Source organism: Callithrix jacchus, chromosome 16, assembly GCF_049354715.1.
Source record: "Callithrix jacchus isolate 240 chromosome 16, calJac240_pri, whole genome shotgun sequence".
Taxonomy (NCBI): Eukaryota; Metazoa; Chordata; class Mammalia; order Primates; family Cebidae; genus Callithrix; species Callithrix jacchus.
This window is the reverse complement of record NC_133517.1, coordinates 42,739,404-42,761,770: the sequence shown is the minus strand read 5'-3', so window position 1 is coordinate 42,761,770 and position 22,367 is coordinate 42,739,404. Positions and strand designations below refer to the sequence as shown.

The window sequence follows — 22,367 nt, the reverse complement described above, 5'->3', positions numbered from 1 at the left end:
AAACCACATTGAGATACCATCTCACGCCAGTTAGAATGGCGGTCATTAAAAAATCTGGAGACAACAGATGCTGGAGAGGATGTGGAGAACAAGGAACACTTTTACACTGTTGGTGGGAGTGTAAATTAGTTCAACCATTGTGGAAGACAGTGTGGCGATTCCTCAAGGCCTTAGAAATAGAAATTCCATTTGACCCAGCAATCCCATTACTGGGTTTATATCCAAAAGAATATAAATCGTTTTACTATAAGGACACATGTACACGAATGTTCATTGCAGCACTGTTTACAATAGCAAAGACCTGGAATCAACCCAAATGCCCATTGATAATAGACTGGATTGGAAAAATGTGGCACATATACACAATGGAATATTATGCAGCAATCAGAAATGATGAGTTCATGTCGTTTGTAGGGACATGGATGAATCTGGAAAACATCATCCTCAGCAAACTGACACAAGAGCAGAAAATGAAACACCGCATATTCTCACTCATAGGTGGGTGATGAAAAATGAGAACACATGGACACAGAAAGGGGAGTACTAAACACCGGGGTCTATTGGGGGGAAAAGGGGAGGGCCAGTGGGAGGGGGAGGTGGGGAGGGATAGCCTGGGGAGAAATGCCAAATGTGGGTGAAGGGGAGAAGAAAAGCAAAGCACACTGCCATGTGTGTACCTACGCAACTGTCTTGCATGCTCTGCTCATGTACCCCAAAACCTATAATCCAATAAAAAATTAAAAAAAAAAAAAATCGAATTTTTGTTGCATTGGTCTTTTGTATTATTAATTTTAATTTCATGTATTTCTGCTCTAATCTTTAATATTTCGTTTCATCTACTAATTTTGGGTTTGGTGTTCTTTTGCTGTTGTAGTTATTTAAAATGTATTATTATGTTATTTATTAATATTTTTTCTTTTTTGATGTAGGCACTTATAACTGTAAACTTCCCCCTTAGTACTGCTTTGCTGTATCCCACAGGTTTTTGGTATGTTGTGTTTCCATTATCATTTGTTTCAAGAAAATTTTCAATATCTTCTTATTCTTAATTGACCCACTGGCTATTCTGAGGCATAATATTTAATTTCTATGTATTGGTATAATTTCCAAAATTTCCTTTTACTAATTTCTAGTTTTCTTCCATGTGGTCAGAAAAGAGGCTTAATATTATTTCTATTTTTTAAAATCGTTTAAGATGTGTTTGGTGGCATAATATATGGTACATCCTTGAGAATGATCAATGTGCTAAGAAAAAACATGTGTATTCTGCAGCCATTAGATTAACTGTTCTGTAAATATCTATTAGGTCAATTTCTTCTATAGTGCAGATTAAGGCTGAGGTCTGTATATTGATTTTCTGTCTAGAAAAATCTGTCCAGTGCTGATGGTGGGGTGTTGAGGTATCCACCTGTTATTATGTTATGGTCTATCTTTCTCTTTAGTTCTAATAACATTTGCGTTGTACATCTGGGTGCTCCAGTGTTGGATGCATATATATGTGAAGTTGTTATATCTTCTTGCTGAATTGACCCTTTTATCATTATCTAGTGACCTTCTTTGCTTCTTATAGGTTTTGTCTTGAAATCTATATTGTCAGGAGGATTCAAGATGGCGCTGAGAGAACAACCCAGGATTGAATCTCTCGGTGAATGTGCAGAGAGGTGAGTCAGGGCCGCATTTCAAGACTGATCTTTGTTGCCCACAGAACGGGGAAATTCCCAGGTATAAAGGAGATGCGGGACGCCAGGCAGAGGTTTTGGCTGGTGCAGCCAGCAGCCAGGGTGGCGGCGGCTGGCCCTACACAGCGCTCCGCACAGGGCATGCTTGTCCGGGAGCCCTGTTGAACCGGCAACCTGTGACTTGAGAGGGCTGAACTTGAGACTGAACGGGACTTGGACAGTGGGCCAGCCCAGGGGATTGCAGGGACACAGCGTTTGGGGTAGCGCAGTGGGACAGACAAAACGGCGATTCCAAACGCTCCCGGTGGAGATGGTTTTGGGAAAACTGGCTAGCCATGTGCAGAAAGCAGAAACTGGACCCCTTCCTGACACCTTACACTAAAATTAACTCCAGATGGATTAAAGACTTAAACATAAGACCTGGCACTATAAAAACCCTCGAAGGATATCTAGGCAAAACTATCCAGGACATAGGAGTAGGCAAGGATTTCATGAACAAACCACCAAAAGCATTGGCAACAAAAGCCAAAATAGACAAATGGGACCTAGTCAAACTCCACAGCTTCTGCACGGCAAAAAAACAGTCACTAGAGTGAATCAGCAACCAACAGAATGGGAAAAAATTTTTGCAGTTTACCCGTCTGACAAAGGGCTGATATCCAGAATTTACAAAGAACTCAAACAGATTTACAGGAAAAAAACAAGCCCATTCAAAAGTGGGCAAAGGATATGAACAGACAATTTACGAAAGAAGACATATATGAGACCAACAATCATATGAAAAAACGCTCATCGTCATTGGTCATCAGAGAGATGCAAATCAAAACCACATTGAGATACCATCTCAAGCCAGTTAGAATGGTGATCATTAAAAATCTGGAGACAACAGATGCTGGAGAGGATGTGGAGAAAAAGGAACACTTTTACACTGTTGGTGGGAGTGTAAATTAGTCCAATCATTGTGGAAGACAGTGTGGCGATTCCTGAAGGCCTTAGAAATAGAAATTCCATTTGACCCAGCAATCCCATTACTGAGTATATATGAAAGGACTATAAATCGTTCTACTATAAGGACACATGCACACGAATGTTCATTGCAGCACTGTTTACAATAGCAAAGACCTGGAATCAACCCAAATGCCCATTGATGATAGACTGGAGTGGAAAAATGTGGCACATATACACCATGGAATATTATGCAGCAATCAGAAATGATGAGTTCGTGTCGTTTGTAGGGACATGGATGAATCTGGAGAACATCATTCTCAGCAAACTGACACAAGAACAGAAAATGAAACACCGCATATTCTCAGTCATAGGTGGGTGATGAAAAATGAGAACACATGGACACAGGGAGGGGAGTACTAAACACTGGGGTCTATTGGGGGGAATAGGGGAGGGCCAGTGGGAGGGGGAGGTGGGGAGGGATAGCCTGGGGAGAAATGCCAAATGTGGGTGAAGGGGAGAAGAAAAGCAAAGCACACTGCCATGTGTGTACCTACGCAACGGTCTTGCATGTTCTGCTCATGTACCCCAAAACCTAAAATGCAATAAAAAATTTAAAAAAAAAAGAAAACAAAATCTATATTGTCTGATATAAGCATAGCTACGTCTGCTGCATTTTGGTTTTCATTGGCATGAAATTGTTTTTTCTGTCCCTTCATTTTCAATTTATTTGTGTCTTTACAGGTGAAGTGTGTTTTTTTGAAGGCCATAAATCATTGAGTTCTTGTTTTCTGTTTTTTGTTTTTTCCTTTTTGGCCTTTTCAGCCACTCCGTGTCTTTTGATTGAAGAGTTTAGTCCATTTACAATCAATGTTAATATTGACAAGAAAAGACATATTCCTGCAATTTTGTTTTTAGTTTGTTTGTTTGTTTTCTGGTTGTTTTGTGCTCTTCTCTTTCTTCTTTCTTCATTTCTTCCTTTTAGTGATGGCGATTTTTCTCTCATAATATGATTTAGTTTCTTTTTATTTTTTGTTATCTGTTGTATGTTTTATAGTTTTGTGGTGTGTGTGTGTGTGTGTGTGTGTGTGTGTGTGTGTTCATTTTGAGGCAAGGTCTGTCTGTCACCCAGGCTGGAATGAAGTAGCATAATCAGAACTCACTACAACCTCCGTCTCACAGGCTCAATCTTCCCTCCTCAGCTTTCCTAGTAGTTGGAACTACAGGTTTGCAATGACACATGCAGCTAATGTTTGTATTTTTAGCTGAGTTGGAGTTTCAGAACTTTGGCCACACTGGTCTCAAACTTCTGAACTCAAGCAATCCATTTACGTTGCCCTCCCAAAGTGCTGGGATTGCAGACGTAAACCACAACTGCCCAGCCTGATTTTTGGTTTGAGGTTACCCCAAGGCTTGCAAATACTATTTTATAACCCATTGTTCTAAGTTGATAACAACTTAACATTGTTTGCATAAACAAAAAACAATAAAAAAAACTCATAAATACTCTATGCCTTAACTCCACTCCTCTACTTTTTAACTTTTTTGGTTTCTATTTATATCTTATTGTACTATGTCTTGAAAAGTTGTTGTAGACATTATTTTTGATTGGTTCATTATTTAGGCTTTCTATTTAAGAGAAGAGTGTTTACACACCACAGTTGCAGTATTATAATATTCTGTGTTTTTCTGTGTGCTTATTATTATAATACCAATGAGGTTATGTTTTTCTTTTTTTTTTTTTTACCTTCAGATAATTTGTTATTGCTCATTAACATTCTTTTCTCTCTGAAGTATTCCCTTTGGCATGTCCTGAAGAACAGACCGGGTTCAGTGAAATCCTTCGGCTTTTATTTTTCTGGGAAAGTCTTTATTTCTCCTTTATGATTGAAGGAGATATAAATATATATAGTCCAGGTAAATACAATTTCAGGTAAAAGTTTTTTTGTTTTTTTTCCTTCAGCACTTTAAATGTGTCATTCCATTATCTTCTGGCCTGTAAGATTTCTACTGAAAAGTCTGCTACCAGATATATTGGAGCTACATTGTATGTTTGTTGGTTTGTTTTCACTTGAAACATTTAGGATCTTCTTTTTATCCTTAACCTTTGTGATTAATTATTAAATGCCTCGAAGTAGTTTTCTTTGAGTTAAATCTGCTTGGTGTTACATTATCTTCTTATATTTGGATACTTATATCATTTTGTAGGTTTGAGATGTTCTCTGTTATTATTTCCTTAAATAAACTTACCCCTCTATCTTTTCCTACCTCCCCTTTAAGGCCAAGAACTCTTAGATTTGCCTTTTTGAGACTATTTTCTAGTTCCTACAGGTATGCATCATTGTTTTTCACTCCTTTTTTTGTCTCCATTGACCATGTATTTTCAAATAGCCCCTCTTTAAGTTCACTAATTCTTTCTTCAGCTTGATAAATTATGCTATTAAAATACTCAGATGCATTCTTATGTATGCCAATGGCATTTTTCAGCTTGAGAATTTTAACTTATTTTTAATTATTTCAGTCTCTTCGTTAAGTTTATCCAATACAATTCTGAATTCCTTCTCTGTGGTGTTTTGAATTTCTTTGCAGTGATTTTGGATTCTCTGTCTAAAGGATCACATATCTCTGTTTCTCCAGGATTGGTCGCTGATCCCTGGTGCCTTATTTAGTTCACTGGGTCAGGTAATGTTTCCTGGATAGTGTTGATGCTTTCAGATGTTCTTCAGAGTCCGGGCATTGAAGAGTTGAGTATTTATTATAGTTTTTGCAATCTGAGCTTGTTTGTTCCCATCCTTCATAGTAAGGTTTTCTGGATACTCAAAAGGGCTTGGGTATTGTTACCTAAGATGTATGTGCTCTAGAAGGCACCCCAAGCCTAGTAACACAATGGTTCTTACAGACTCATGGAGGTACCACCTTAATTGTCTTGGACAAGATTCCAAAGAATTTTCTGAATTTCCAGGCGGTGGCTCTTGTTCTTTCCCCACATTGAACCAAATGGATGGAGTCTTTCTGTTCCGAGCCACCTGGACCTGGGGGTAATATGACCCAAGCACCCCCATGACCATCACCACTATAACCTGAAGCGAGCACAACTTTAGTCTCACCCAAGGTCTGCTATAACCACTCCCTGGCTATAACTTATGTTCTCACAAGGTCCTGGGGCTCTACAATCAGCAAGTGGCAAATCCAACCAGGCCTGTGTCTTTCTCTTCAGGATGATGGGATTCCTTAGACCCTGGGAATGTCCAGAGGTACTGTCCCAGAGCCAGGGTCAATTATCGTAGGCAATAAATCATTGAGTTCTTTTTTTTTCTCTTTTACCTTTTCAAATCTTTTGATTGAAGAGTTTAGTCCACTTACAATCAATGTTAATATTGACAAGAAAAGACAAATTCTAAGTCAAAAACTTAGAAGTCTACCTGCTGTTCTATAGTACTGTGGTTGAGCTGGAACTCAAACCACAAGGTGCAGTTTTTCCTACTCTTTCCTCCCATTTCCACAGGCAGAGGAGCCTCACCCACTGACCACCACCACTACAGGCCCATGGGGAATATTGCCAGACCTTAACCTGTGTTTCCTTAAGCCCAAGGGCTTTTCAGTTGGTTTGTGGTGAATGAGGCCTGGCCTGGGACTCACTCTTTAGGAAAGTAGTCTCCCCTCTAGCCCAAAGCAAGTCTAAAATGTCATCCAAAAACCAAGTCCTAGAATCAGGGACCCCAAGAACGCACTTGTTATTCCACCTCCTGTGGTTGAGCTGATACCTACTATGCAAGACAAAATTCCTTTTGCTTTTTTCTCCACTTTTCTCAAGTGAAAGGAATCTCACTCCAAATCCACCACAGCTGGGAATGTGCTGAGTCTAATCTGAAGCCAGCAGGTCTGAGTCTCACCCAAGGCATTTGATGTAGGTGAATCCTTACATCACCTGTTGGTTATTCAGGGCCCAAGAACTCTTCAGTTAGCAGGTGATGAATCTTGCCAGGACTCGGGCCTTCCTTTCAAAACTGTAGGTTCCTTTCTGGCCTGGGAAAATGCCTGGGAGCTAGGGCCTGGAAAAGGCCCTCACAACTCTGACCGATGCCTTCTCCTGCTTATGGCTGAACTGGTATCCACAATGCAAGACAAAGTTTCCAGGACTCTTCCATCTCCTCTCCTCCAGTGAAGGGAAGGTGCCTTTTTTGCAGCTGTGAGCTTTGCAGTCTGGGATTAGGAAAGAGGTGGTGTAAGCATTCCCTTGGCCACCCCAGATGGTATCTCTCAATAGGTCATGTGCCCCAGCACCCACCTAGTCCACTGACTCTGGGCCCAGTTCAGCATTAGGGTTCAACTAAGAGTTGCAGTGCTTGTGGCCTAGAGCCTTTCAAGATATTTAGGGCCTCAGAGAACTTTATCCTGAGGTGGCAAAGCTTGCAGGGACTTAAATTATCACTGCTGAGATAGAAGATTCTGACTAGGGCTAGTTTAAATACTACCTCCATGGGGGCAACAGCTGAGTTTGGTCTGGTTTAGTTTTCTGTTATAATAAGGCAGCACTGAGTTTAATTCCTCTGAAATGCTGTGAAAACCTACTCCCCAGCACACCGCTGCTGCCCGGGATGGAGGAGGGCTGGTGTCGGCGATTCAAAAGCGTTTTTCCTTCTCCTTCAGTGCCTTTTTCAGCAATAGGAAGTTAAAAGCAAGTACTGTGAGTACTCTCCTGATATTGAGTTCTTAGAGTTTTTTTTAAACGTGTATAGTTTTTAAATTGGTGTTCTTGTGTCGGGGATGATCAGTAGAGAATTCTGTTCCACCATCTGCTGTAACCCCTCCCTGTATATCAATTTTTTAACTGGAATGTAGGCAATATCCTTTTATGTGTACTCATTGTTCTTTATTATAATCATGACATTAATAGAAGCTGTTATATATGTCATATACCAGTGTTTATATAACATGTGAGCCAGATACAGAACCTACTTTAATACAGCCAGAGACCTAAAAATGGTTTTTATATGTTTAAATATTTTCAAAAATTAACTAAAAAATGTTGATATGTTAAAATTATATAGAATTCAAATATAAATGTCCATAAATAAGGTTGTATTGGAATGCATGCACCCAATTATCTGTGTATCATCTGTGAGTGCTTTTGCATTAAATTTATAGAAATGTCTGGTTAGGATGAAAATAGCATAGCCCACTAAGCAGAAAATATTTACTAGTTGTCTTTTTACAGAAAAAGTTTGCCAACTCTTGTTACACCCTATAATGTATACAAATAATATTTTTAAAAACCTTTTCTTTACCTCAAGTGATAATAAACAAACATTTGTCCACTCCCACGTTGAGCCTTTCAGGATTTCAAAAAATACCAGGAGAAGGGGAGCAAGCAGATGAATGGAAAGTGGGAAGAAGTCAGCATTCATTCAAATTTCTTTTCTTCTTTCTAAAACATGCATGAAATAATTTATTTTAAAGAAAGGAATAGAAAGACATGAAGGAGAAAAAAGAAATGTCACTTGAGAATAAAATGTTTGACTTTTTATCTTCAAGCAATACAAGTTTCCTGTGATTGTGTCACTTGATTGCAGAACATTTAAATAAATTAATTCTTAAAATAAGTAGTGCCAGACTCCCAAAAATATGTAATTTATTTTATAATATGGCTGATATGTCAATTAACTTGGTAAGAGATGAAATTTCATAGATACAGCCTTAAAAATTTTATGTGTAGCTATGAAGTTACTTCAAAGAGAGTTTTCACCTTCTGGAAACTCCTAGTGGCAGCATACCTATTTATTAAGGACAAACCACCAGACCTGGAAAAGGAAAATAATGTGAATAATCAATTTGTCAAGAACATGTAAGTAAATAAAAGTGTTATTTTACTTATCTCATGGACCCAGAGCTTATTTTATTAATACATTTTCTGAGTTCAAAAAGGAAAATGTTCAGCTAGACTTGAACATTTTTCTACCTTCACTATAAAATCTCAATTTTTATGTACAGTGTTAATGAAAAAGATATAAGTATATAGAAAAGAGAACAGGCACTGAATTATTTATAAAGGTGAATAATAAAAAAGTGTAGGGAAACGAGGTACCTTGGAAGAGGTGGTGAAATGTGAATCATTGTCTTTATGACTTCTGATCACTGGTTTGATTAATAGACCTCACTAATCATCAGATTAAACCAGTTCCCTTACCAGAATGCATATATAAATTTGTAGTAAGAATAACAAATTTGTTTTACTCCATATAAATAGCTTTTGTTATGTTCAAAATTTACTTTGGAAACAAGCATACATGGCAAATTAAGACAGATATATAGTGTGTATCATAAGGCAGGAAGGAAAATATGCATTGCTAAAATTGTCAACCCTTATATTATCTACAATCTTATGAATACTTAAACAGTATCTTTAACTCATCCTTACTTAACAATGTTATGTGACAGAAAAAAAAATGCCACAGGTTAGGGATCCTCAGGCAACTGTAGATCAGTGCATATGGTACATCATTACCAGGCTGATTTTAATGGGGTTTTAGAGCTTTAAATTTCACATCACAGTTGGCGCTGATATGCATTTTACTGTTATTGCTTTCTCTTTGCCAAATAAAGACAATTGATGATTTTAGTGGATTTTGAGGTTTTAAAGCAATTTCTATATTTAACTTTGATTTTGATTTTTGCACTATCTCCAGTTGTTCCCAAATTCACTGCTCATGGGTGATTGTTATTTAAACTGAACACCTAGGAATTAATTTTTAAAATCATTTTAATGTTTAATTCATTTATTGTCAGGTTGGACTCTCCAACCTAATACCATATTTTGATAGTAGGATATGATATCTGATTCTCTATTTGTATTATGTAACCAAATACATTATGAAACTTTAAAAGTTTTATTATAATTTTTATTCTTGATTTTCTGTTCATATCAAACAATTTAAGGAGGAAAAACATTAAAGTTGCATATGCTGACTCCCAAGTTTTCCAATTTGTGAAAATCATCATAATTTCTATATTTTCTGAACTCTTATGAGGTATATATTAATATCAGTAAATTTAATACAAAAGTATATTGTGAATCTTTTCTAAATCATTTAGATGTATACCCATGATGCTTCCATGTGATACTGTAATCTACCTAAGGCAGGAGTGTATCTCATATTATCTTTTTATTTCTCTAAGCAAAGGGCATAGTACCTGAAATATATGACTTTTCCAAGGAATTTCTACTGGAAAAACTACTAATGGAAAAGGTCAAAGAAGGACATGCTGACCTTTCCATTTTGGAATAGTGAAGTTACTGGAATATAAGTGGAACAGATTCCACCTGAACTCAGGTGATGGCTTCTCACTAAGGGAAATAAAGGAAAGAGACCTGACCATTGTTTGGATAAGGACATAAAAAAGAAAAATACTTGGTCTCTTGGGAAATTTTCTCTACTCAGCTTTGAGCTAGGTAAAAAATCAAATGTCTTCAGTACTATTATTTTGTGTGACCTCAGTTTTAGCCACACATTTATGTCATTAATGATCAACTTACAATAAATAAGCTATCTATAAACATTTGTTTTTATTTGTAAGAAATTTAACACAAGTTATGAAATGAATGCAGTTTCAGAATAATATTACATTTCACAGAATGAATAATTGGACATTATGAAACTTATTAAAACATATATTGAAAACATTTCAACTTCAGTAATATCAATATTACCAACACTTCATGAATTCTCACCTTATGCAGACTATAATTATAGGCACTGTGATCCCAAATTCACTCTACCACATAGTACATCAGTTGATTACACTGTGGTCATTTTCCTTTCTTCTTTCTCTGTAGAAGCCTGTCTTGTAAAGGTATTCCCTACCACTCTTCCAATCCCAACTCCATCTTTCACCACCAATCTGAAGCAGCCTTGGAGAAGGCTAACATCCCCTTTGAATCCAGGAGTTCAACAATGAACGTGTGAACAAATTCAGGAGAATAAGATGCAAGAAGTATGTTGTGAGCCTTTAGACAAAGTTCCCGCCATCTAAAGAGGAAGATGTAGAAAGCAATGAGGCCTCCTTTTCCTTTGATTTTGCCAATTTATAATGTGTGAATATGGCCCGTGCAATCACAGCAGTGTTCTAATTATAGGTTCATGAATGAAGCCATATAGTGAATGTTGGTGAATGATGGGATTCTCATTGAGCCATTGTATTAAGCAATTTAAACCACCTTTCATCCATCATATACCCATATCTTTGGACTTCCTGCTATGCACAAAAAAATACATGTTATTACATAAGCCAAGGTCTGTGGAAGGTTTTCAGTTATTTGCAGATCAAAAGCATCCTTTCTCATGTCTTATGAACTTTAGTAGCTCTTGAACATTTGTTGAGAAATACACATAAAATTATAATAATTGACATTGAGAATTTACCATTTGCCTGTCACAGGACTCATTACTTTTAAGTGGGTGACCTCAATAATCCTCCTACCAACAAACGAAAGCTAAGAGACATATATTTTAAGTCACATTTGATGAACAGAGAAACTAAGACTTATACTTTAAGTCACAGAGCCAGGATTTGAATTCCGGCTAGCTGACTTAAGAGCTCAAGTTATGCTGCTTATCTAGAAGTTTATGTATTCTGACAAGAGACTTAAAGGCTTAGTGAGTTCTATATGTTATTTCAGATAGAGTTTGCAAGTCAGAAAATTAGGAAACAACAAATTGCGTATAAGGTTGGTCCAAAAGTAATTGCTGTTTTGCTGCTATTTTTAATGGCAAAATTAAAAATAAATTCTATCTAGCAACCTGATAGAATTTGAGTAGGAAGCATAAAGAGAAGGTGTATTCATCTGTTCATAGTGCTATGACAAAATACCTGATAGTGGGTAATTTATTTTTTATCATTTATTTATTTTTTGCCAATGATCATTTAATTATCCTAATGTCTTTTTTTTTTTAACTTTATTTTGTGATAGCTTAACTTGTGCTAACCTAACTGACTCCATCTTTTTTTTTTATTGCATTTTCGGTTTTGGGGTACATGTGCAGAACATAAAAGATAGTTGCATAGGTACACACGTGGCAGTGTGATTTGCTGCATTCCTCCCCTTCACCTATATCTGGCATTTCTCCCCATGCTCTCTCTCCCCAACTCCCCACCCTCCGCTGTCCCTCCCCTATTCCCTCCAACATCTTAGCTGCAAACCTAACAAGCTTTGTCTAGCCTCTCCCTCCCTGTCACAGCCCCTCAGGTGCATAACTGGATTATGCTGTACTCAGAGCCTTGAATCATTGAGCTTTGAAGCAGGCTGTTCTTAGTACCTGTAACCATTGTAACCGCATCCTGCTTGGCAAGTCTACCTGCTATTGTGAATACCCTCCTTGGTGATTGAATGGAAGGTTCCCCCTGCTACCCACCTTAATGATTGTATGGAAATACCCTTAGCAACCAACAATCATGAGAACTGTTTGCCTCCTGGCTACCAGCTTCCTCCTACTAACTTGCTTGTTCTGCTCCTGTAAAGTTCTGTTTTGCCCCTCCCTTTTCTAAGCAAGGTATAAAAAGGAAACAAGCCCCTTCGCAGCCAAGAGAATTTTAAGCATTAGCCATCTCTCAGTTGCCAGCAATTAAAGGACTCCTGATTCTGTCTCAGAGTGTGGCACTTTCCTTACAACTTGCTCGGTTACAACAATTTCAGGTTTGGGGATATTGTGCATACTTGTTACATGGATAAATTGCATAACACCGGGGCTTGATGTCTGAATGATCACATCAATGAGGTTGTGAGCATAGTATCCAATAGTTAGCTTTTCAGTGCTTACCCCCTTCTTACCCTTCCCTCCCAGTAGTCCCCAGTGTCTATTGTTTTCATCTTTGTATTCTTATGTACTCAATATTTAGTTCCCACTTATAAGTAAAATCATGTAGTATTTAATTTTCTGTTCCTGAGTTAGTTTACCTATGATGATGACCTCCAGCTCCATCCATATTGCGCAAAGCACATGATTTTATTATTTTTATAGCTACATGGTATTCCATGGTATATATATATACCACATTTCGGTTATCCAGTCCAACGTTGCTGGGCAACTAGGTTGATTCCATGTATTTGCTACTGTGAATAGTGCCATAATAAAACATGAGTGCAGGATAATTTTTAGTAGAATGATTTGTGTTCTTTTGGATATATACCTAGTAATGGGATTGCTGGGCTGTTTAGTAGTTCCATTTTAAGTTATTTGAGAATTCTCCAAACTGCTTTACACAGTGGCTTAACTAACAGTGTGAATGTTCCCACCAACAGTACAAACATTCTGTTTTCTCCACAACCTCATCAACATCTGTTATTTTTTGACTTTTAGTAATAGCCATTCTGACTTGCATAAGATAGTATCTCATTGTGATTTTGATTCCCATTTCTCTAATGATTAGTAGTGATGAGCATTTTTTCAATTATTTGTTGGCTCCATGTGTCTTCTTTTGAAAAGTGTCTCTTTATGTCCTTTGACCATTTTTTAATGGGGTTATATGTTTTTTGCTAACTGAATTGTTTAAGTTCCTTATAGATTCTGGCCATTAGATCTTTGTCAGATGCATAGTTTGTGAATATTTTCTCTCATTCTATAGCTTGCTGGTTTTCTCTGTTGAAAGTTTATGTTGCTGTGCAGAAGCTAGTTGGTTTAATTAGATTAGGTCCCACTTACCAAATTTTGTTTTTGTTGCTGTTACTTTTTGGGACTTACTCATAAATTCTTTGTCAAGGCTGATGTCCAGAATGGTATTTTCCAGATTTTCTTCTAGGATTTTTTGTTTTGTTTTGTTTTTTGGTGTTGTTTTTGTTTTTGTTTTTGATTGTTTTAAGATGGAGTCTCTCTCTGTCACCCAGGCTGGAGTGCAGTGGTGTTATCTTGGCTCACTGCAACCTCCACCTCCTGGGTCCTTACAATTCTCCAGCCTCAGCCTCCTGAGTAGCTGGAACTACAAGAACATGCCACTGCACCTAGCTAAATTTTTTGTATTTTAGTAGGATGGGGTTTCACCATGTTGCCCAGGTTGATCTCGAACTCCTGAGCTCAGGAAATCTGCCTGCCTCAGCCTCCCAAAGTGCTGGGATTACAGGCGTGTGCCACCACACCTGGCCTCTTCTAGGATTTTTATAGTTTGAGTCTTATATTTATGTCTTTTTAAGACTTTAAATCTATTTTAATTTAATGTTTATATATGGAAATGTAGGGGTTTAGTTTCAATCTTTTGCATATGCCTAGCCAGTTATCCCAGTACCATTTAGTGAATAGGGAATCCTGATCCTGAATAATTTATAAACAATATAAATTTGTACCTCACAGTTCTGGAGGCTGGGAAGTCCAAGATCAATATGCCAGCAGGTTTGGTGTCTACTGGTGTCTACTTTGGTCTCTGCTTTTTTAAGAGAGCACCTTGAATACTGTGTTTCACATGGTGGAAAGGGTATAGGGCACAAGCAGGCTAACCTATCTCTCTCCAGTCCTTTTATAAGAAACTAATTCCATCCATGATGGCAGATATCTCATAGCTTGAAACCTCTGAAAGATGCCATCTCTTAAATCTGTTGCACTAGGAGTTAACTTTTAACATGAAAGTTGGAGGAAATACAAACATTCAAACCATAGCAGAAGGACAGGTAAAAATAGCCAGAATACAGTTAAAAAAAATCAGACAAGGGTCAGTGTGTGAACAAAAACAAACATGAAAATGAGGTTGTTCTTTTTTTTTTTTCTTTCTTTACTTTTGAGGGATGGTGATAGTGCCACAATTCATGAGAAGATTGAGGTAAAGAATACTTAGAGGACTGGTAGATAATCTAGCAGAGAAAATAATGCCTCTTCCCCCACAAAGATGTTCACACCATAATTCCAGATACTTATGAATAATATGTTGTCTTAATGGCAAAATAAATGATTAAAAGTTATAGACCCTGAAATGAAGGGATTACCCCAGAATATATGTGTAAAAACAATCTAGTCATATGAGCCATGATTCCAATCATCAAAAAACTTTCTTCTGGTGGAAGAGAAGAAGAATGAGGCAGAAAAGAAAACCAAAGAAATTTGAAGTATGAGAAAGTCTAAACATACTATTACTCTCTTCGAGGATGGAAAAAGTGGCCACAAGCCAAGGAATGCAGATGGCCTCAATAAACTAAGAACAACATACTGGCTGACATCCAGCAAGAAAAACAGAGAACTAAATTTATAGAACTAAATTCTGCCAAAAACCTGAGTCTGTCTGAAAAAGAAGATTCCTCCCAAGAGCCTCCAGAAAGACTCTCAAATCTGCCTACACTTTGATTTTTGCTTTGTGTAACCCAGTGTGGCTGAGGCACACTATGCTGGGAGTTCTAACAATTAGGAGATAGTAAGAGAGTGTTGTGTTGTTTTTAGCCATTAAATTTGGGGTAGTTTTTATAGTCAGTAATAGAAAACTATTAGAAGTACTAAACAGTTACAGGACAGCAGACAAAGCGGTGATAAAATCATATAAGCTAATGTCTTCCATATAGTGTTCTACTGAAAACTAATTTTTGAAGTAAAAATTACTGCATTAAACAAAATTAATGAAGTACTTAATCACTTCTTACATTTAATTTGACAATAAAATGCTAGTGTGAATGTCTAAGAAAAGCAATATATGATATTTTTTAACTTTCAGTTCACATTGTCTAGGATTTATTGTAAATGGCTGATCATATCAGTTACAAATGCATTCAATTAAACACTAATATTAAAATTGTCTGAAACTATATTTACCTGTTATTTTTTCCCATGGGATCTTCATTTAAAATAGATCCAGAATTTGACCACATCCAACCATCTTCATGACTACTACTATGGTCTAAATCACCATAATCTATCACCTGGATTTTTATAATAGCCTCCTAATTGGTCTCCCTGCTTCCACTTTTCCCACTCTGCTGTCTGTTCTTAATATAAAAGATAGTGTCTAAATAGAAGCCAAATCATTGTCACATCTATGCTTAAGACTGTCTAGTGGTTCCCCATTTCACTGTAAATAAAAGGACAAAGTCTACATTGGCTTTTAAGATGTGACATGATCTAATATCCTGCTGATATCAATACTACTCTCTTTCCTAGCTCACATTGTTTTAGCTACACTAACTTCCTAGCTAGTCTTCAAACACACCAGGCAGCAGCACATTTGTTTTTCCATCTACCTGGAACATTTCCCCTCCCCACCCCAACTATCTGCATGGCACACTCCATAATTTCCTTCAGATCTCTGCTCAAATGTCATCTTTATTAAAAAGTTATTTCCTTATCAGCTCCCACTCTGCACTGTCACTTCCCTTTTCTCTTCTTTTTTAATATACACTTGTATATCCTAGACTCCATCTATACATGCTATTTTATAATGTAATGTTTTATTTAACACTGTCATAGATAGCTTTCTATATTAGTACTTAAAGATGTACCTTATTTTCTCTAATGGTTCTTTTGAATTCCACTGTCCCAATTCCTCTATTGACAGGCAGTCAAAAATATCTTTGAGCATATATTTTTGTATATTGTATGTGTGGCATACCTATGGGAAAATTTCCTAGAAGTGGAATTACTGAAAAAACATATGCAGTTCACATTATGATAGATCCTGCATTGTTGCTAAGAACCTTATACTAACTTAAGTTTCTTTTGATAGAGATCCAAGAACCTTATACTAACTTGTTTCTTTTTTTTTTTTTGAAAGAAAGAGAAAGAGAAATGGGGAGAGAGAACAGGAGTCTTGCTCTATTGCCCAGGCTGGAATGCAATCTAAAAATAGGTATTAAAAACCTCTTTTATGCCGATAATTGTGCTTAACAGTGAAGACAGGAAGGAATAAGGGAAGAAAATAACAAACAGCCAACCAATATTTCATTTAAGTCTGTGAAATGCTATGCAAATGCTGAAGAGTGATTTACTTCCAATTATGTGGTCACTTTCAAAATAGGTGTAATGTGATACTGAGAAAAATGTATGTTCTGTGGACCTGGGATGAAGAATTCTATAAATATTCACTGAGTTTACTTTTTCCAGGTCTGAGTTCAAATCATAGATGTCTCTGTTAATTTTCTATCTTGTTGATCCGTCGAATATTAACAATGTGGTGTCAAAGTCTCCCGCTATTATTGTGCAGGAGTCCAGGTCTCTTTATAAGTCATTAAGAACTTGTCTTATGTGTCTGGGTGTTCCTGTATTGGGTGCATATATATTTATGATCATTGACTCCTGTTGTTGCATTGACCCTTTTACCATTATGTAATGTTCTTCTTTGTTTCTTTTAGTCTTTGTTACTATTAAATCTATTTGTCAGAGATGAAAGTTACAGCTCCGGGTTTTTTTTTTTCTCTCTATTTGATTGATAAGTCTTCCACCAGCCCTTTGTTTTGAGTCTTTGTATGTCCTTGCTTATGAGATGGATCTAGATACAGTGAACTGATGGGATTTGACTTTTTATTCAATTTGTCTGTCTGTGTCTTTGATTGGGGCATTTAATCCATTTTAATTTAGGATTAATATTGATATTCGTGAGTTTAATATTGTCATTTAATGCTAGCTGGCTATTTTGCCCATTAATTGATATAGATTCTTCATTATGGAGATACTCTTTACCTTTTGGTAAGTTTTTGGGATGACTGATAACTGGTTGTTCCTTTCTGTGTATAGTGCTTCTTTCAGAAGCTCTTGTAAAGCAGATCTGGTGGTGATGAAATCTCTGAGTGCTTGCTTGTTTGCAAAAAATTTTATTTTTCCTTCATTTATGAAGCTTAATTTGGATGGATATGAGATTCTGGGTTGAAAATTCTTTGCTTTGAGGATATTGAATATTGACCCCCACTCTTTTATACTTTGTAGGGTTTCAGCTGAGAGATCTGCTGTGAGTCTGATAGGCTTCCATTTATGGGTATCTTGACCTTTCTCTCTAGCTGCCCTTAGAATTTTCTCCTTTATTTCAACCCTGGTGAATCTAACGATTATATGTCTTGGGGTTGCTCTACTTGAGGAATGTCTTTGTGTTGTTCTCTGTATTACCTGAAGTTGAGTATTGTCCTGCCTTACTAGGTTAGGAAAGTTTTCCTGAATATCCTGAAGAATATTTTCCAGTTTGGATTCATTCTCTTCATGACATTCAGGTACACCTATCAAACGTAAATTAGGTCTTTTCACATAGTCCCATATTTCTTGGAGACTTTGCTCATTCCTTTTTACTCTTTCTTCTCTAATCTTGTCTTCTTGTTTCATTTCATCAAGTTCATCTTTGACCTCTGATATCTTTCTTCTACTTGATCAATTTGACTGTTAAAACCTGTGCATACTTGGCAGAGTTCTCGTATTGTATTCTTCAGTTCTATTAATTCACTTATATTCCTCTCTAGATGATCTATTCTCCTTAGGATTTTGTCAGACTTTTTTCAAGGTTCTTAGTTTCTTTAAATTGGGCTAGAACATGTTATTTTAACTCACAGAAGTTTCTTATTATCCACCTTCTGAAGCCTAATTCTGTTATTGGAATACACTCATTCTCCATCAGGTCTTGTTCCCTTGTTGATGAGGAACTGTGATCCCCTTTAGAGGGAGAGGCATTCTGATTTTGGATATTCTCATCGTTTTTACACTGGTTTCTTCCAATCATTGTAAATTTATCCACCTGTTGTCTTTGTAATTACTGACTTTCAAATTAGGTCTCTGACTGGACGTCCAACTTGTTGATTCCCAGTGCCGGAATCTGAGCAACACACTGTGCCGGCTAAAACACTGGCATTAAGATTTGTGGTGCTTTTCTGCCTGGGAATCTCCAGTCTGGCTTCCTTCTTGAGTCCCTCTTTTAATCAGCTAAATAGGTGACTCTGCCTTCCTGGAGCTCCAGACGTCGACCAAAAGGGGACGCAGTCCTGTTCATTCTGCATCAAGAACCTCTGCACCGGGGTGCCAGCAAAACCACCGTGCTGGCCACAAGAGTCATGCTGGCAACCTGTGGGGCTCCTCCACTGGGAATCTCCTAGTCCTTGAGCAACAAAAATTCGTCTGAAAGTGTGGCATCCTCTCATTCTCTGCACTTTCACTGGGAGCTACAATCCTGAGCTGCTAGTAATCAGCCATCTTGGATCTCTCCAGCCTATTTACCTGTTATTTATATGAATTTAAATTTTACTTTTTGAATTATCTGATTATTTTCTTTGATCTGAGTTTTTTCTTTTCTTTTTTTTTTAATTTTCTACATTATTCCATATACTGCATTAGTTATTAGCTTTATTAGAGAAAGCCAAGTTACTTGACATTTACAAACACGTAAAGTACTCCCATCATTATAGGGAAACATTGTGGAATTTCTGTGTAGTTATATGTTAAGTATTTTAGTCTAACAGAATTATATGGTAAAAACAAATCATGAGGGTATGAGGTTTTCCAACCCATGGAAATAGAATGTTTTTCCATTTATTTGTGTTGTCTCTGATTTCTTTCAGCACTGTTTTTTTAGGTCTTATAGAGCTCTTTTATCTCCTTGGTTAGCTGCATTCCTAGGTATTTCATTTTATCTGTGGCTATTTTAAATAAGATTATGTACTTGATTTGATGCTCAAGCCTGGACATTAGTAGTGAATAGAAATGCTACTGACTTTTGTACATTGATTTTGTATCCTGAAATTTTACTAAAGTCGTTTATCAGTTCTAGGAGCCTTTTAACAGTCTTTGGTGTTTTCTAGGTATAGAATCATATTTTCAGTGACATCTGCTTTCCAATATGGATGCCTTTTATTTCTTTCTCTTGCCTGATTGCTTTGGCTAGCACTTCTAGTACTATGGAGTATAGGAGTAGTGAGAGTGGGCATTCATGTCAATTTCCACTTCTCAAATGGACTAGTTCCAGCTTTTTACTGGTCAGTATGATGTTGGCTGTGGGTTTGTCGCAGATGGCTCTTATTATTTTGAAGTATGAGCCTTTGAAGCTTAGTCTCTTAAGGGTTTTCAACATGAAGAGATGTTGGATTTTATTAAAAGCTTTTTCTGTGTATATTGAAATGATATATTTTTTGTTTTTAATTCTGTTTATTTGGTAAATCATATTTATTGATTTGCATGTGTTAAACTAAATTTGCATCTCAGGAATAAAGCCTAATTGATCATGGTGTATTAACTTTTTAATGTGTTGCTAGATATGGTTTGGTAGTATTCTGCTGAGGATTTTTAGTGTTCATCAGGGATACTGGCCTAAAATTTTTTTTTTTCATTGTGTATCTGCCAGATTTTTGTATCAGGCTGATGCTAGCTTTATAGAATGACTTAGAAAGGAGACCTTTCTTCTTGATTCGTTTCAGAAGAATTGGTACCAGTTGTTTGTATATCTGCTAGAATTAGGCTGTGAATCCTTCTAGTTCAGGAGTTTATTTGGTTGATAGGTTTTTTATTATTGATTCAGTTTTAGAACTCAATATTGGTCTATTCTGGGTCGCAATCTCTACTTGATTAAATATTGAGAGATTGTGATTTTCCAGGAATTTGTCCATTTACTCTAGATTTTCCAATTTGTGTACATAAAGTTGTTTATAGCAGTCTCGGGATCTTTTGTATTTCTGTACTTGTAATGTCTCATCATTTCTGATTATACTTATGTGGACCTCATTTTTCTTTGCCAATTTTATTTATTCTTTCAAAAACATAACTCTTGGTTTCATAGATCTTTTGTACAGGTTTTTGTATCTCAATTTTGTTCAGTTATTCTCTAATTGTAGTTATTTATTTTATTCTGCTAGCTTTGAGATAGGTTGGTTCATTTTTTTCTAGTTCCTTTAGGTGCAAAATTAGACTGTCAATTTGAGATCTTGCTAATCTCTGGATGAAGACATTTAGCAGTATAGACACATTTCTTAATACTGCTTTACCTGCATCCCAGAGGTTTTAGTAAGTTGTGTCCCTATTTTCATCAATTTCAAATAATTTTTTGTTTCTGCTTTAATTCTCATCTGCATCCAGGAGTTACACAGGAGCAAATTGTTTAGTTTACATGTATTTGTGCAAGTCTGTGGGATCTTCTTGATATTAATTTATATTTTGATTGCCCTGTGGTCTAAAAGTGTGCTTGATAAATTTTGATCTTTTGAATTTATTGAGACTTGCTTTGTGATCAAGCATGTGATAAATATTAGAATATGTTCTGTGTGCAGATGAAAAAAAATATGTTCTGTGACTGTTGAGGGAGTGTTCTGCAGATGTCTATTAGGTCTAATTTGGTCAAGCATCAAATTTAAGTCCAGAGTTTCTTTGTTAGTTTTTTGCCTTGATAATCTAACACTGTCAGTGAGATTTTGAAGACACTCACTATTATTGTGTAGCTGTCTACTTTGTTTCATAGGTCAAGAAGAACTTGTTTTAGGAATCTGGGTGCACCAATGTTGGGTGCATATATCTGTAAGGTAGTTAAGTGTTCTTGTTGAATTGTACCACTTATTATTACAAAATGCCCTTCTTTGGCCTTCTTAATTGTCATTGATTTAAAGAATGTTTCGTCTGATATATGAATAGTAACTTCTTCTATTTTTGGTTTGCTGTTTGCATGATAGATTTTTCTCCATCCCTTTTCTTTGAGGCTGTGAGTGTCATTACCTGTGAGATGGGCCCCTTGAAGACAGCAGATGATTGGTTCTTGTCTTTTTATCCAGCTAACCACTCTACATCTTGCGAGTGAGACATTTAGCCATTTAAATTCAGCACAAATGGATGCACTCATTTATATGTGAGATTTTGATCCTATTATTGTGCTATTAGCCAATTAGTATGTAGACTTGATTGTGTACTTTCTTTATAGCATCTGTGAGCTATGAGCTTAAGAGCAGTGTTTTTCTGTATTGTTTTGTTTGTTTGTTTTTGTTTTTGTTTTGGTAGCAAGTATTTTTCTTTCTTTTTTTTTTTTTTTTTATTGAGATGGAGTTTCACTCTTGTTACCTGGGCTGGAGTGCAATGGCATGATCTTGGCTCATAGCAAACTCTGCCTCCTGGGTTCAGGCAATTCTCCTGCCTCAGCCTCCCGAGTAGCTAGGATTACAGGCATGCGCCACCATGCCCAGCTAATTTTTTGTATTTTTAGTAGAGACGAGGTTTCACCATGTTGACCAGGATGGTCTCGATCCCTTGACCTCGTGATCCACCCGCCTCGGCCTCCCAAAGTGCTGGGATTACAGGTGTGAGCCACCGTGCCCAGCCAGTATTTTTCTTTTGACTCATGTTTAACACTTCCTTAAGAAACTCTTGTAAGGCTAGTCTATTTGAACCAAATTCACTCAGTGTTTGCTTTTCTGTGATGGCTTATATTTCTCCTTTACTTCTAAAGCTTAGTTTGGTGGGATTAAAAATCCTTGGTTGGAATTTCTTTTCTTTAAAGATGTTTAAAATAGGCCCCCAATCTCTTTAGGCTTGTAAGTTTTTTGCTAAAAGCTCTTTGTGAATCGCTAATCTCTCTAGTGAGATTAGGAAAATTTTTGTAGAATATGTCCTCTAATATATTTTCCAAGTTGCTTATGCTCTCTCCTTTACTCTCAGGAATGTTAATGAATCATAAATCTTATAATTTTATATAATCTCATATTTGTCAGATATTATATTAATTTTTTAAAATTATTTTTAAATTTATTTTTGTCGGACTAAATTGCTTTTGTCACCTTGGTCTATTTTGCTGTTAATGCTTCAGTTTATATTGTGAAATTCTTGTACTGAATTGTTC

At 36.6% G+C, this 22,367-nt stretch overlaps 1 long non-coding RNA gene across 1 annotated transcript in view; it reads left to right on the top strand.

Moving 5' to 3' along the window:
* Positions 1–1,174: 1,174 nt before the first annotated feature.
* The window catches only part of LOC144579834 (uncharacterized), a 69,190-nt gene continuing 47,997 nt past the window's right edge, over positions 1,175–22,367 (top strand). Inside the window, exons 1-2 of the long non-coding RNA XR_013528269.1 lie at positions 1,175–1,661; positions 16,359–16,433. This is a non-coding gene — a long non-coding RNA (uncharacterized LOC144579834). The remainder of the gene's footprint in view (positions 1,662–16,358; positions 16,434–22,367) is intronic.